Genomic DNA, 12,972 nt, shown 5'->3' with positions numbered 1-12,972 from the left:
TGCTTAGGTATCTCATTTTTTAATTATTGTTGTTGATTTTTAAAAATTGTTTAAATAGTGATAGTGTTCTGTCATGGGTACATATTTTGGTTTTGATTTTCTGACCTAGGTATCTGTCTTGACTCCAGATTTAGGGCTTGTCCTTTATCTATGCCGCCTCACAATAAAGCTTACAGTTACAGACTCTCATGTTTTCTATATGCATTTTTTGAAGCCTCATAACAATCCTGTAAGTATTTAGTTATTCTTTCATAGATTTGGAAACTGATGCATGAAACCCACTGAGTCACTAATAAGAGGGAGTTGCAAACTAGTAGGCAAATGTTGATTGCTATATTCGGTTTTGTCTTTATGCTAAATATTAAATCAATAAATATTCAAGACTTCTTCCTTGGAATGGACAGATTTTCAAGATAAACATCAAAAAGATACTAAAGACTTCCTGCCAAGATGGAGGCATAAGTAGATGCACTTTGCCTCCTCACACAACTGAAAGAAGGACAACAACTAATTAAAAAATATCAGAACTGCCAGAAAATTGAACTGTATGGAAGTCTGACAACCAAGGAGTTAAGAAACATTCTTTCAGACTGGTAGGAGGGGTGGAGATGGGCAGCAGGGGAGGACTGGATGTGCAGTAAGGCGGGGGCTCTAGGACCAGGTGAGCTAGGCAGCAGCTAGAGGACCAGGGTGGGCAGGGCAGTGGCTGGTGGTCCCACATTTGTGTGGATAAACCAGGGGAACAACTGGGGAGCAAAACAGACCATGCAACCCAGGGTGCCAGCATAGGAAAAGAAAGCCTCAAAACCTCTGGCTCAAAAAACCTGTGGGGGTTGCAGCAGTGGGAGAAACTCCCAGCCTCAGGGGAAAGTTTGTTGGAGAGACCCACAGGGTATTAGAATGAACACAACCCATTCACCCAGGAATCAGTACCAGAAGAGCCCAATTTGCTTGTGGGTAGCAGAGGAAGTGATTGAAAGCCACCAGAGAGCCAAAAAAGCAGCATTGTTCCCTCTTGGACCCCTCACCTACATATAGCACCTGGAAAAAGCTATTAACACTTTGATTATGCTTTTTTATTCAATTTTCAATGCCTAGATAAAATCACACATATTTACGAATCCGAGATAATGCTATATATACACAGTTTTGAAATTTCTTTCCTTTATCTAAAATCATGTAAATATTTTAATATCATTTAATATTTCATTTAGATTTTGATAGCTATATAGTTTTCTATTACATCTATGAACATAAGTTCTTTAACCACTTGTTGTTGGGTATTGATGCCACAGTGAACCTCCTTGTGCATTAATTTTTGATGACAGTCATGAATATTTCCTTCACACAATTTTCAGAAATTAATTTCCTGAGTTAAAGACTTTTACTACATCCAGAATAATGAAACTTTTCTAGTCCTCCCAACAGAGAACTAGATGGTCTATTTTTCCATATCTTCATCAACTGGGAATCATATCCTCTCAACAACTGGGAGATATAAACATACATATGTATATATACACATACTATATATATATAAAATGTGTGTGTGTGTGTATATATATATATATATATATATATATATATATATATATGCCAGCTTTTCGATGTAAAAGACTATCATAACTTTTATTTGCACAACTGATGAAGTTGAACTTTTTCTTTGGTCATTAGTAATTTTGCTAATATTTGGTAATCTTTTTGAGATTGTAGTGAATTTCTAGATTTTTTTTTTTCAGTCTGTGTTTTTATTGGCTACTTGAGAGGGATGAAGCGCGAGGAATGGGTGGCCCCAATGCGGGGCCGCCCATGCTTCACTGGCTTACAGGTGATGGAGAACTCACCCAGGTAGTGGCCAATCATCTCCAGCTGGATTTCCACCTGGTTGAAGGTCTTCCCATTGTACACGCCCACCATGCTGCCACCATCTCTGGCAGGATGATCACGCCCCGCAGGTGTGTCAACACTATTTCAGGCTTCTCCAAGGCGATGCTTCCTTCTTGGCCTTGCGCAGGCGCCTTAGCAGTGAGCGCTGCTTCCTCTGCAGACCGAGGTTCAGCCGCCTCCGCTGCCTGGCACTGTACAGCTACATCAGCTGCTCACAGGCCCTGTGAAGTAGCTGGTCGAGATCCACGCCGGGTAGGTGAGCGCTTGCGGAAGGTCCGCTGCTTCTTCTGCTCCACTTCTGCCATCTTGTCGGTTCTTCGGAAGGACCTGAATTTCTAGATTTCAAAATATAAGATTAATATGTAGCAGACCTGGATTTTAGTCTTCTTTATACCATCAGCATTGGAAGACCTGGGGTTAAATCATTCAGTCTCTTTGATCTTAAATTTCCTTTTGTATGTAAAATGTATTAAAAATGCCCAAATCTTTCTATTTTTCCTGTGAATAGCAAATTAATTTAGCTTTGTGAAAAAGTTACTGTACCACTATTTTATTAGAAGTATTAATAAGCTCTTTGTAACATTTATAATTACCAAACACAAAAAGTAGGGTCGACCATTTAACTTTAAATGTCTTTAAGTAATTAAACAGATGATTGACAATTGAGTTCAAACAAAGCAGTAGACTTCCTAGTGTGTATATGTATGTGTATATATTTATGTATGTATGGTACATACAGGGTGGGGAAAAAGTAGGTTTAGTTGCTCATATGTAAAATATACAGTAAATAATAAATAATATGAAAATAAACTGTTCTATGTACTCACAACTATAAATCTACTTTTGCCCCACTCTGTATAAAATTACAAATTGTATAGATTACACATAAGTTCCACATTTTCTAAATTTTTTCTAAGTCGAAGTATTTTCCTTTCAAGACGATTTTTGTGTCTGTGCATTATAAAAAATAACCAGTGATTATAATTTTGCATCTAGGTCTTTTACCTAGCATGAGGCCATTTTTCTATTTAATTATAAAATCTCATAAACAATTTTAAACTGCCTAATGTGTCATCATGGGGATATATTACTATTTACCTAACAATTCCTCTTATCTTAATCACATTACTTTCAATTACTTACTTTATCTGTATCATTTTTTTTTATGTAAATCTTTTCTTCATTTGTTTCCTTAGGGTAGATTCTAAGAGGAACAATTAAGGGGGCAAAAAGTGAGAACATTTTAAGACTTTAAATATATTAAATTGTGCTAAAAAGATTGCACTAATTTTTAATTTCTATTAAGAACATAGGAGAGGGCTTAATCTGGAGCTATAAAAGCCATCACCAGACCACATTATTTATTTATCTATTTATTTATTTAATCCTCAACTGAGGACATGCTTATTGGTTTTAGAGAGAGAGAGAGAGAAACAGCTATGTGAGAGAGAAACATTGATTGGTTGCCTGTCCTATGCACCCCAACCAGGGACAGAACCCTTGGGACCAAACCTACAATCCAGGCATGTGACCTGACTAGGAATCGAACCAGCGGCCTTTGGGGTTTACAGGATGATGATTCAATGAACTGAGTCACATCAGCCAGGGCATTTCTTGTTTAAAAAAAAAAATTATAAAAGTGATTTGTGTTTGTACACAAAATAATTTGAGAACACTTTTCCCCCCTTCATCTCTCACTCCTTCCTATTAGCAGTTTGGGAGGTTACCATCAGACATTTTTTTATCCAAAAATATTTTTATTATTTTAATTTTAACAAAAATATACTTATTTTTATGTATACTGAAAATATATATGTAAATAGCCCATCAGACCTGTGATTTTATGAGTATTACTGCTTCTAATGAAGCTAAAAAGCTTTTAAGTTGATTTTAAAATAATATATGTAAGTGGCCTCTGTGGTGCAATGGATAGCACATTGGACTTTTAGTGATAAGAATAATATATATTAAGTAAATAAAAGTACAAGTAGTATGGAAATATGTAAACATAAAAATCTGAAAGGGGATACGAGAATGACAACTTTAGGGAATGGCCATGGAGGCATAGCTTCCAGAGCTGACTGCCTCCACCAGCTCTGTGTTCTCAGCCAAGTCACATCCCCTCTCTGGGCTCCATTTGAGTGCAAGTACTAGGCATCTGGAAATACCAGTCTTTCTACTACAAGGGATGCCTCCACAAATGGGTGATCTTTCAGTTGCCCTCATTTCCTTCTGAATTTTTGGTTAATCTAATCATAGTTGACCCAAGCTTGCTTTCTTTCCTAAAAACAAACAAACAAAAAAACCAACTTCTCTAATAAGAATTCCATGTTAAATTATTAGTTAAAGAAAGACATTTACTTTAAAATGATATCCCAAAATTTTATCTTAAAATATTACCTCTTAATAACTCCATAGGAGAAACAGAAATTTTCAAATTGATCAGTCTCCTTATTGTCCAAGTTCCTGTATTACTTTTGATTAAGTCAGAAATCTAAAGTTCTCTAACCAAGTGACATGATTTTAAAGCTAGTGGTTCATCTTTGTATTCCTAGTATTCCTGGTATTCAGTGAGTAGGGCACACCGTCTATGCTAGACAAATATTCAATGGTTGGGTGATATTCCACATGAATAAATGTTCCATATCACAGTAACTAGTTTAATAGAACTGTAAATTTAACTCCTACCTATGGGAGATGTTTTAAAAAAATTTTTTAGAACATTGCTATTGAAACATCTTCTTCAGTATCCAAAGGTATATATATATAAAGATTCATACAGAGTAAGTTTAGTATGTTATTGCAATTTCTCTTCCTTTGAGAGCTGTTCAGGATTGTGAATCACCCACCTTTGTCTTCTTTTAGTCACTTCTCCCTAAGCATAGACACTAGTCCACTAGTTACATATGTTTGAATATAGGTTTATGAGAACATATCAATTTTTTCTGTAAGGGATCAGAAAGAAGGTGTGCTAGTGACTTTCTTGATATTTGGAGGGTTCATATTATCCAACTTGGAATTTTCAGAAAAAACATTTAAAGACTGAGTAATTTCCATCAAGAGTAAAGGAGCTCAAAAATTTTAGAAAACATAATAATAAATGAATTGTAAAAAGACTGTTTGGAATTGCGAAGAAGTTTTATATAGGCAGGAAAAGAACAGGTTCGAGAGGTGTGTCATAATATGGTCTGATGTTTAAGGATGAAATAATCAAGAATTCTGAAAAAGCCATATTCTCTATTCATCTTTGTTTTGCTAAAACCATCAGTTTGAATAGTTTTCCAGCTGGGATTTAGAAAGTGGGGTTATAAACTGGATTTTTTTTCTTTCTTTCTTCTTCTTCTTCTTTTTTTTTGGTATAGTTTTCAGGAAGCAGGAGGACTTTTTCTTTTTTATATGACAGAAAGTAAAAATTGAAACAATGACATTGGAACACCGATATGCTCTTGTTTTGGTTGAAATTCTATGTTTTTTAATGTAGCCTCTGGACTAACTCTTCCTTCTTTCCATGATTCCTTCCTGCAGGTAATAGAAGTCCCCTTTTCCCCATAAACACTTTTCTTTAAGAGATTTGGTTGCCTTCCTTTCCTAAACCTCTAAAAATCAAAATGATTTATAGAGTATCCCCATCCTTGCTGGAGTTGGGCGAGTAAGTGGGTCATATTTGCATGGGTCACTCTGATTATAGGACTACACTCCTTCTTGAACTAAAATGGCAAGATTTATTATTCTATTAATGCTCATAAAGTCACTCTTTTGATGAGCCATAATTTCCCTTTATGAGGAATCTGTATGCCAGTCACCCATGATAAGGGAGAAGAAAGTCCAGACTTCCAACAGATTCATTTTTCCTGGACCATTAATAAAGTCTTGAAATCCCATATGACTCCAGGGGATAATGGCATAGGGTACAGTAACAAAAGGCAAATTTTCACGGAGTCAACATGTCCCTATGAGACTTCCCTCACATTGTTGGCTGTGTACAAAACCTAAGCTTTTCCATTTTAATTTAAAAATTTAGAAATTAACCCTCCTGGTGGAGAAGATAACCCACCAACCAGGCTTGTATTATCTTTGTGAATATTCTTAGGGAAATGAAATAGCAGGAGGTGTGAACTTTCTCCTGTTTATCTTAATGGTCCGCTAATGGCGAAGCATAATTACAATTACTTAAGTGCCAAGTTTATCAAGATTTTCACTAAAACCTTCAGCCACAGCGCTTTCCTTGACTATCCCAGCTTTTATTCATCCAATTGTTTTGCTATCATTTGAAAGAAAACTGCCCCCACTAAAAACAAGGAAAAACAAAAAGACCACTCCCCAACCTTATTTAATTTATTTCAGTTATTTTAATTGGACAGTTAAGACACTTGTGACTCCCCAAAAAGTCGGAAAAAACATGTATGGGATCAGCAATTGAAATTTTAGCCTTCCCACATTCAAAAGTCAGAGCTATGCGGGAGTTTTGCAGTAGTTTGCTTCATGGCTTTGGGAAATCAATTTGCTTCTAAACCAGAAGGTGGTCTTTCTGAAGCCCATCCTGTATTTGGGATGGAAACTTAGCCATCGTACCTCCCCCTCGATACGCACGAGGGAGAAGCCCGAAAGCCACCTATCTCCCCAGCCGTCTTTGGATCTCCTCACTGCCTTTGTCCCTTCTAGACTTGGAGGCTTGGAGAGGAGGTTTGGTTTCTAAGGATTGGAGCGTTTGAAGGGCGGGGCCATCTCCAAGTCCATCTCCCCTTTTTGTCCTCTCCTCCTGGGACAGGAGGGAGGAGCCAGGTCCCCCGCGGCCGGTTCGGGAGCTCTCTATTTCGGTCGCTCGAGGTGAGTGTGCAAGGGCGACAGCCCGTTTAATTGTAGCGCAGGTTAATTTCTGGAGTTCACCGCAATCGGTCCGCTGACCGCTTCCCGGGGCTCTGCCAAGAGGGTTTATGACGTCTGAGGCATGTTGGGGCGCGCTCACGTTTTCGCGAAAGGCTCCTCCCCAGGGCTCATTCCCCGACTGCGGGAAGCCCTACGGTGCTCCAAGTGCCTTGGGTTTCCTCTGACCTCCTCGCTTCTTCCTCCCTTCCCACTGCTTGGTTCCCCACGCCCCTGCCCCCGGGGAAGGGCGGCCCCCATCTTAGGATTTCCAACCCAAGCCAGAAGGTGTACCTCCACGTCGATGAAGATTTTATCACAGTCTCCAAAACCCAGCAGTAATAGGAGCTTTCAACCTGAAATACGATTGTTATTTTCCCGGTGCAGAGCTTGACATAAGAAGTCAGCTTTTTATTAAAGACAAAGAGGTAAATTACCAGCCGGGGCACTGAAAGGGACGGCGGAGACCTGGCGCGTTTCCTCCCGTTGCCACGAGGAATTTATAGGGGAGCGGCGGCCAGCTCTCAGACACCCCTGGGGGTCCTGTGGGGGAGGAGCTCGGAGCAGAAGGACTTCCCCAAGTCCCTCCAGGCACCTGGAAGGGAGAGTCCTTCCAATTCTGCACAAAGCCAGGATCATTTCAGTTCTGAACACGGAACAGCCCGAGCGTCCTCCACTCTCCTTTCTTCCTCTTCTCTTTCTTTTGACTCCCGTCTCCCTCTTGCCTCTGTGCTTTCTCCTCCTTGTTCTCCTCTCCCTACTTTTCCTCTTCCCTCTCCTCTCCTCTCCTCTCCTCTCCCCCCTCCTTTCTTCTCCACCGCACGCGTAGAGTGTCATTTATTTATTTATTTATCACCCCCGCCATCAACACCCTTTTAGGGCTCCCAAGCTTTTCAGTGTGAGTGGGAGGAGAAAAGGGCAGGAAGTGTTGACTCGGAGTGGGGGTGAAATCGTGCCTCTGGGCGAGAGATTCTGCCCCAGAATAAACGATTGGGGAATATCTTGGAAAATGGGGGTTCAGATCTGTTTATGAAACCCCGCTATCCAATGGAAACCAGCTAGGCGCGCGTCTCCTTCCCCTTTATTGTATGGGTGAATGGGTATAATGGGTTGTTTGGAAGGGGAAGGGAGTATTAACGAGGGCAATCTTGCCTTGGATCCTCAACACCACGCCTTCTCCACCGGACGCGCGCTCCCCAATGCAAAGGAATCCAGCAACATCCCCCAATTCAGACGCGGACAAAAGAAACTTTAATTAAGGTCTCCAAAATACGCCCTGCGCGTTTCTCTCTCCGAAGGCTGTTGATGTTCAACTCGAGGATGCGAGAAATAGAAATGGTACACCCAGCCCATGCCCTTGAACTTCAATTGCTCCTGACTTGCTGTATTGATTTTTATACTGTAGGCAACCCCTGACCTACCCCCCCATCCCCCGCCATCAAATTAAAGCCTTAGGAAATGTTCGAACTGGTGTGAGTGGAGGCAAGCCCACTCCTTTGCAAAACGGACAGGTAAGAACGATTTGGGGAAAATTACACCAAATAAAAATTCAAGGTGTGAAAGCTTCATCTTGGCTCTCTTGTCTCCCAACACCATGACACCTTATCATTAGGAGCGCTGCTTGTTACTTTCCGAATCTTCAGATGATCAGCCAGAAAGTGCAAGCAGCGCTGGGCTGGAGGGTGTAAAGTTATTTAAGTAGGCTTTTTTTTTTTCTTTTGGTGCGCCGTCAAAACATTTCACAAGTTAGGAAAAGAAAGTGGTGGTTCCGGGGCTCGGAATGATGGGTGGTTCTCTCCCTCCCCGTACTCCTCCACCCCTTTCCATATCAGAAAAGAAAGAAAATGCACAATGAGCCTTTATTTCGGGGGAGAAAACTTCAAAATACCTGCCAGTAAAGGACAATTTGAGCTTTTCCCTGGAGATACTCACACCGCAAGCTGGAAAGGGATTAAAAAGCCCCACGTGGTTATCTGGATTTAGACTTGCAACCTCTAGTTCCCCATATCTGTTCTTTGCAAAGATTGGCCTCTAGATGGATACGTGTGAGGGACTCTCTGGGGCTCGGCGCCTGGGGCAGGGCTGATGGTGGGAGCGCTATGCGCTGCTGGTCAGGGTCCTCATTGGGGGCTTCCTCTGCGGGCCAGGGCGGCCGGGCGCCTCCGGGACGCGAGCGCGCACGTCTCTGCCCGGCTGCCGCGCTCCACGCACCGCCTTCTCCGCAGGTCTTTATTCATCTCATCTCCCTCTTCCCCTTCTCCTCCTCCTTTGCCTCCTTCTCCTCCTCTTCCTCCTCCTCCTCCTCTACTGTGCCGCCACCTCCTCTTGCATCTCACTGGCCTGGCTCTGTGTTGCTCTGAGTGACAAAGACAATGTCCCAGCCTTAACTTTGCAACCACCTTGCCTCCTTCTGGGGTTCAGCGGGGACGGGGGGACAGCAACCGCAGCCTCAGCATCTCCTCCAGCTTCTGCTCCTGCTCTTCTCCAGCTCTTGGATAATTCTTCCCTTCTATCCCCCAGCCCTTTCCTCATTTCTTTCTTTCTTTTTTCTTCCTCTCTCCTGCACGTTGTTGTTATTAGAAAGGCTTCGCGCACCCCCTGGTGCTCCGGCGTTTTGTGTGGCAGGAGAAGATTGTCTTCCTTCTCTCTTTCTGTCTTGCTTTCTCTCTCCCTCTGGTTTCTCATTATTCAGAGAGAGACACAGAGGGAGGGAGAGAGAGAGCGCGCGCGAGGGAGAGGGAGGAGAGGAGAGAAGAGGAGAGAGAGGGGAGAGAGTGAGAGGGAGAGGGAGGGAGGGAGAGAGAGGGAGAGGGAGAGAGAGACGGATATCTCAGGTCATCTGCAGCTGCAGCTAGTCTGAGGAGCCGAGGAAGGCAGGGAAGATGGCGATCCTCCATTGCTGAGACCCGGCAGAAGCACATGAGACTCCCAAACAACTTCCACAACAATAACCCGAGCAGGAAGAGGAGAAAGAGAAAGAGGATAAGGAGGCGGTGGAGCTGGAGCACCCGAAACACCTCCCGGCGCCGGGACGCTTCTTCTGTAAGTTACTGCAATTATCAGCCACCTCGGGGTGGTCCGAGTGCCCCGAACAGGAGAGCGCGGGGTGGTGGACGCACAAACGCGCTCATTCATTCGGCCGAGGAGGGTTGGCGGAGCCGGAGGAGAGGAAGTCCCCTGCCTGGACTGGCTGTTGGAAGAGAAGAAACGAGCGAGCAGAGGAGGAGGAGGGGGAGGAGGGAGAACGGGAGGGGGAGGAGGAAGAGGAGGAGGAGAAGCGAGGGAGGAAGAGGAGGAGGAAGAGGTGGAGAAGGTGGTGGTGGTAGCAGGGGCAGTGAGGTGGCTGTGCTTTTCCTGCTGGCTGCTCCTTCTGCTGGGGGGAGCGGAGCGCTGTGGCTTAATTAATTTCGTGTAGTTCTATGGAGAGAAGAGAAAATGAAAGATGAGTGAGAAGAGAGCTAGAGGCTTAGGACCGATGCTCCGAGCGTGGGGACAGGAGTAGGGACAGAGAGGGGGGCGGAGGGCGGGAGGCGAGGAGACCTCAGCCGAGAGCCAGAGGGAGCGAGCGAGGGGCCGAGGAGGGAGCGCTCAGAGCCGCTCCGACCTGAGCCGGTTGACCTCTTTCTTTCTCTGTCCCTCTCCTTCCTTTCCCCCTCTCTGTCTGCCTGTCCCCAGCCCGATGGCAAAGCCGTGCGGATTGGCACCCCCCTCTTCCTCAGGTATTTGGCTCTCTCCCTCTCTCTCTGTCTCCGAAGTTGGGATGCGGGGTCGGGATGCGTCGGGGGTGGCGGCGGCGGCTGCTGCTGCTGCTGCTGCTGCTGCTGGTGCTGGTGCTGCTGGTGAGGACAGAGGCAAGGAGCGGGGGGCGCGGGCCGGGTGGGGGGAGCGCAGGTCCAGGAGCGGCTGAGGAGCTGTCTCCAGGCTGGGGGTTCAGAAGCGTCTGGTGGAAGAGGACAACGGTTTCTGGAGAGGAGAAGCCATTACACACGCTTGGCTCTCCTCTGAGGAAGGAAGGAAAGAAGGCAAGGGGCCTAGGGGTCGTCTCCTGGTGCAGTTCCCAGGGGTCTGCCCTCCTTCCAGGCACAAGGAGAAGCCGCAGCCGCCCCCCATTGGAGCAGCCCCTCTCTTTCCCTTTCTTTATCTCCCTGTCCTCCATTTGCAAGCTGTCTGCTTTGGTTCCAGTCCAGACTCCAAAACACAAAGCTCCTTCTCACGTTCATTCTCCAGGCTTTTCACCATTCCTGAAGGAACCCTCATTTTCTTTTCATTGTAGCTTCCAACCTACAGAGAGGGAGGGAGGCTGCCTGGAGTTCCTTTTATATTCCTCCCCTACCAAAAAAAAAAAAAAAAAAAGTTTCATTTTTAAGCACGGCCTGGGATGGGAAAAGACCAACCAGTTGGGGCTTGCTCCCAGGGTTCTGGGGGGCTGTGTCTGAGTGTCTGTGTTGGCTGCTTGGTTTGCTTTGGTTTTGTTTCTGGAGGTGGCTTGCAGGTTTTGGAGGAAGTGACTAGTTTGGGTGAGAGCTGGGAACTGAGTCAGGTAAGCCTGTGTCATGTTGTAACTCAACAGAAAATGGAGGAGAGCGGGTTTCCAGGAGACAAAGCTGAGATGAGAAGTGTTTATAAAATTATGGATGTCTCCATTTTGAAGCTCTGTTGGTGATGGCTGGAGGAGGAGGCTTGTCTGCCTACTCCTTCTCCCTTTCCTGGGGGAAATCTTGTGGTTCCTCACTGTCTATTCATTATGCAAGGAAATGAGGGGCTTGTAAGGGCTGCTCAGATTTTTCTCCCACCAAAGGAGTGCTTTCACAAGTTATTGAGATGTTTGTTTCCATTTTAAAGTAAACTTTTAGATTTTTTTTTTTTTTCCTTTTGAGTGGACCTGAAGGGTTTTGACCTCTTTCAGGAAAGGCAAGGCAAAACCTTAAACAATTTCCACTGAGGTCTTCACACAACTTTAAGCTGCTCCAGGTCTCCTGAAAGTCACGAGGAAATGCTGTTTCCTCATTGTGAAGATGGTGGTGGTCCTAAGCTGAGATTCTGGAGTTCTGGGGCTTGGTTATCCTCATGTTTTGATGCATTGCAAGACTTTATTGTCTGGTTTGGGTTGATCTCTGGGAAAGAAAACAAAAACCAACCACAAATCCTCCAAGATCTCAGAGGAACTCTGACTGACACCAGTTTCTCCAGGGTCTACATTTCTCTTCAGGTTGTTCCATTTGTGTATCTGGCCTTCTTTTAGTTCCTTTGTTTTCCCCCTTCCTTTCCATTCTGCTGTTTTTCTCTGTGTTCTCAAGTACTGTAAGTCTTCACAAATATCAAATGTCTTCTTGAGAATGTCACTATGGAAACAAATTTTTAAGAAATATTATGTCAGTTGAGAAAAACCTACATCCAGGTATCTTCACCTTTTTAATTGGGAGGAATTTATTAGTCTTACAGGAAGACATTTTGTGAGGGTGATTTGAAGAAAGAACCCATTCCTACCTCAGTCCACACACATTGATTGGGATTCTTCACAGATTAGTTCTAGAGAATGTATGTAATCAATCCAAGTAAAGAACTAAATCCTGAAATGCTTGAGGATTTTATAAAAGCCAGTCATGAAGATGTTGCTTTTCCATTAGGTAAGGTAGCCATCTTGAGGATGAGGGAAGATGTTGGAAGAATTTTAGATGGACTATTGAAGATAGGTGAGGAGGGCTCCACGGTGGAATGAAAACTTGAAGGACGTTCAGAACCAATTAATATATTGTAAGAAGGCTGATTAGACCTTGTTTTCAACTAAGGAGAAACACAGAGAGGTACCAGCTTCAACAGAAACAAGGAACACATTGGTGAGCGACTTATACCAGCTTTTTTCTTGCTTTGCTTTCTCATTATGTGTCAGATTTGTGTGTGTGTCAGATTTTTCGTAAACTTCCTTATGTCTACAGTATTTTTGTGCATATTGAAGTGGTTTTAGATTCCAGATGCAATTATATTCTGTTGAGTAGCTGGTAGCAGTGTCATTCAGCAAATGCACAACGCTGTATATGACAACATCACATTTTTCAAACCAAACTGTTGTGTCATTAATTGAGGGTTATTGTTCTTCTGAGGGGTGTGAAAGGAGAAGGGGAGACACATGGTTCTTTAGCTGGTAATTGTCCCTGGTCAATGAAGTAAAACCCTGTTTTTACAGATGAAGATGTATGGTTTTCAAGATTTTCACTTGGTGTG

At 43.7% G+C, this 12,972-nt stretch overlaps 1 protein-coding gene and 1 pseudogene across 15 annotated transcripts in view; one reads left to right on the top strand and one right to left on the bottom strand.

The window, feature by feature from the left end:
• Positions 1-1,755: 1,755 nt before the first annotated feature.
• On the bottom strand, positions 1,756-2,192 carry LOC112304602 (small ribosomal subunit protein uS19 pseudogene; annotated as a pseudogene).
• Positions 2,193-6,646: 4,454 nt separating this feature from the next.
• The window catches only part of ZNF462 (zinc finger protein 462), a 137,895-nt gene continuing 131,569 nt past the window's right edge, over positions 6,647-12,972 (top strand). For 4 of the 15 annotated variants that reach the window (XR_008426574.2, XR_008426575.1, XM_053922030.1 and 1 more), the window contains exon 1: positions 10,600-12,587. The gene's annotated coding sequence lies outside the window, so the exon portion shown is untranslated. The other 11 variants (XM_053922022.2, XM_045195191.2, XM_053922024.2 and 8 more) reach the window with 10 other exon arrangements.

Source organism: Desmodus rotundus, chromosome 1, assembly GCF_022682495.2.
Source record: "Desmodus rotundus isolate HL8 chromosome 1, HLdesRot8A.1, whole genome shotgun sequence".
Classification (NCBI taxonomy): domain Eukaryota; kingdom Metazoa; phylum Chordata; class Mammalia; order Chiroptera; family Phyllostomidae; genus Desmodus; species Desmodus rotundus.
Note: the sequence above shows the minus strand (reverse complement) of the source record. Positions and strands in the feature narration are given on the sequence as shown.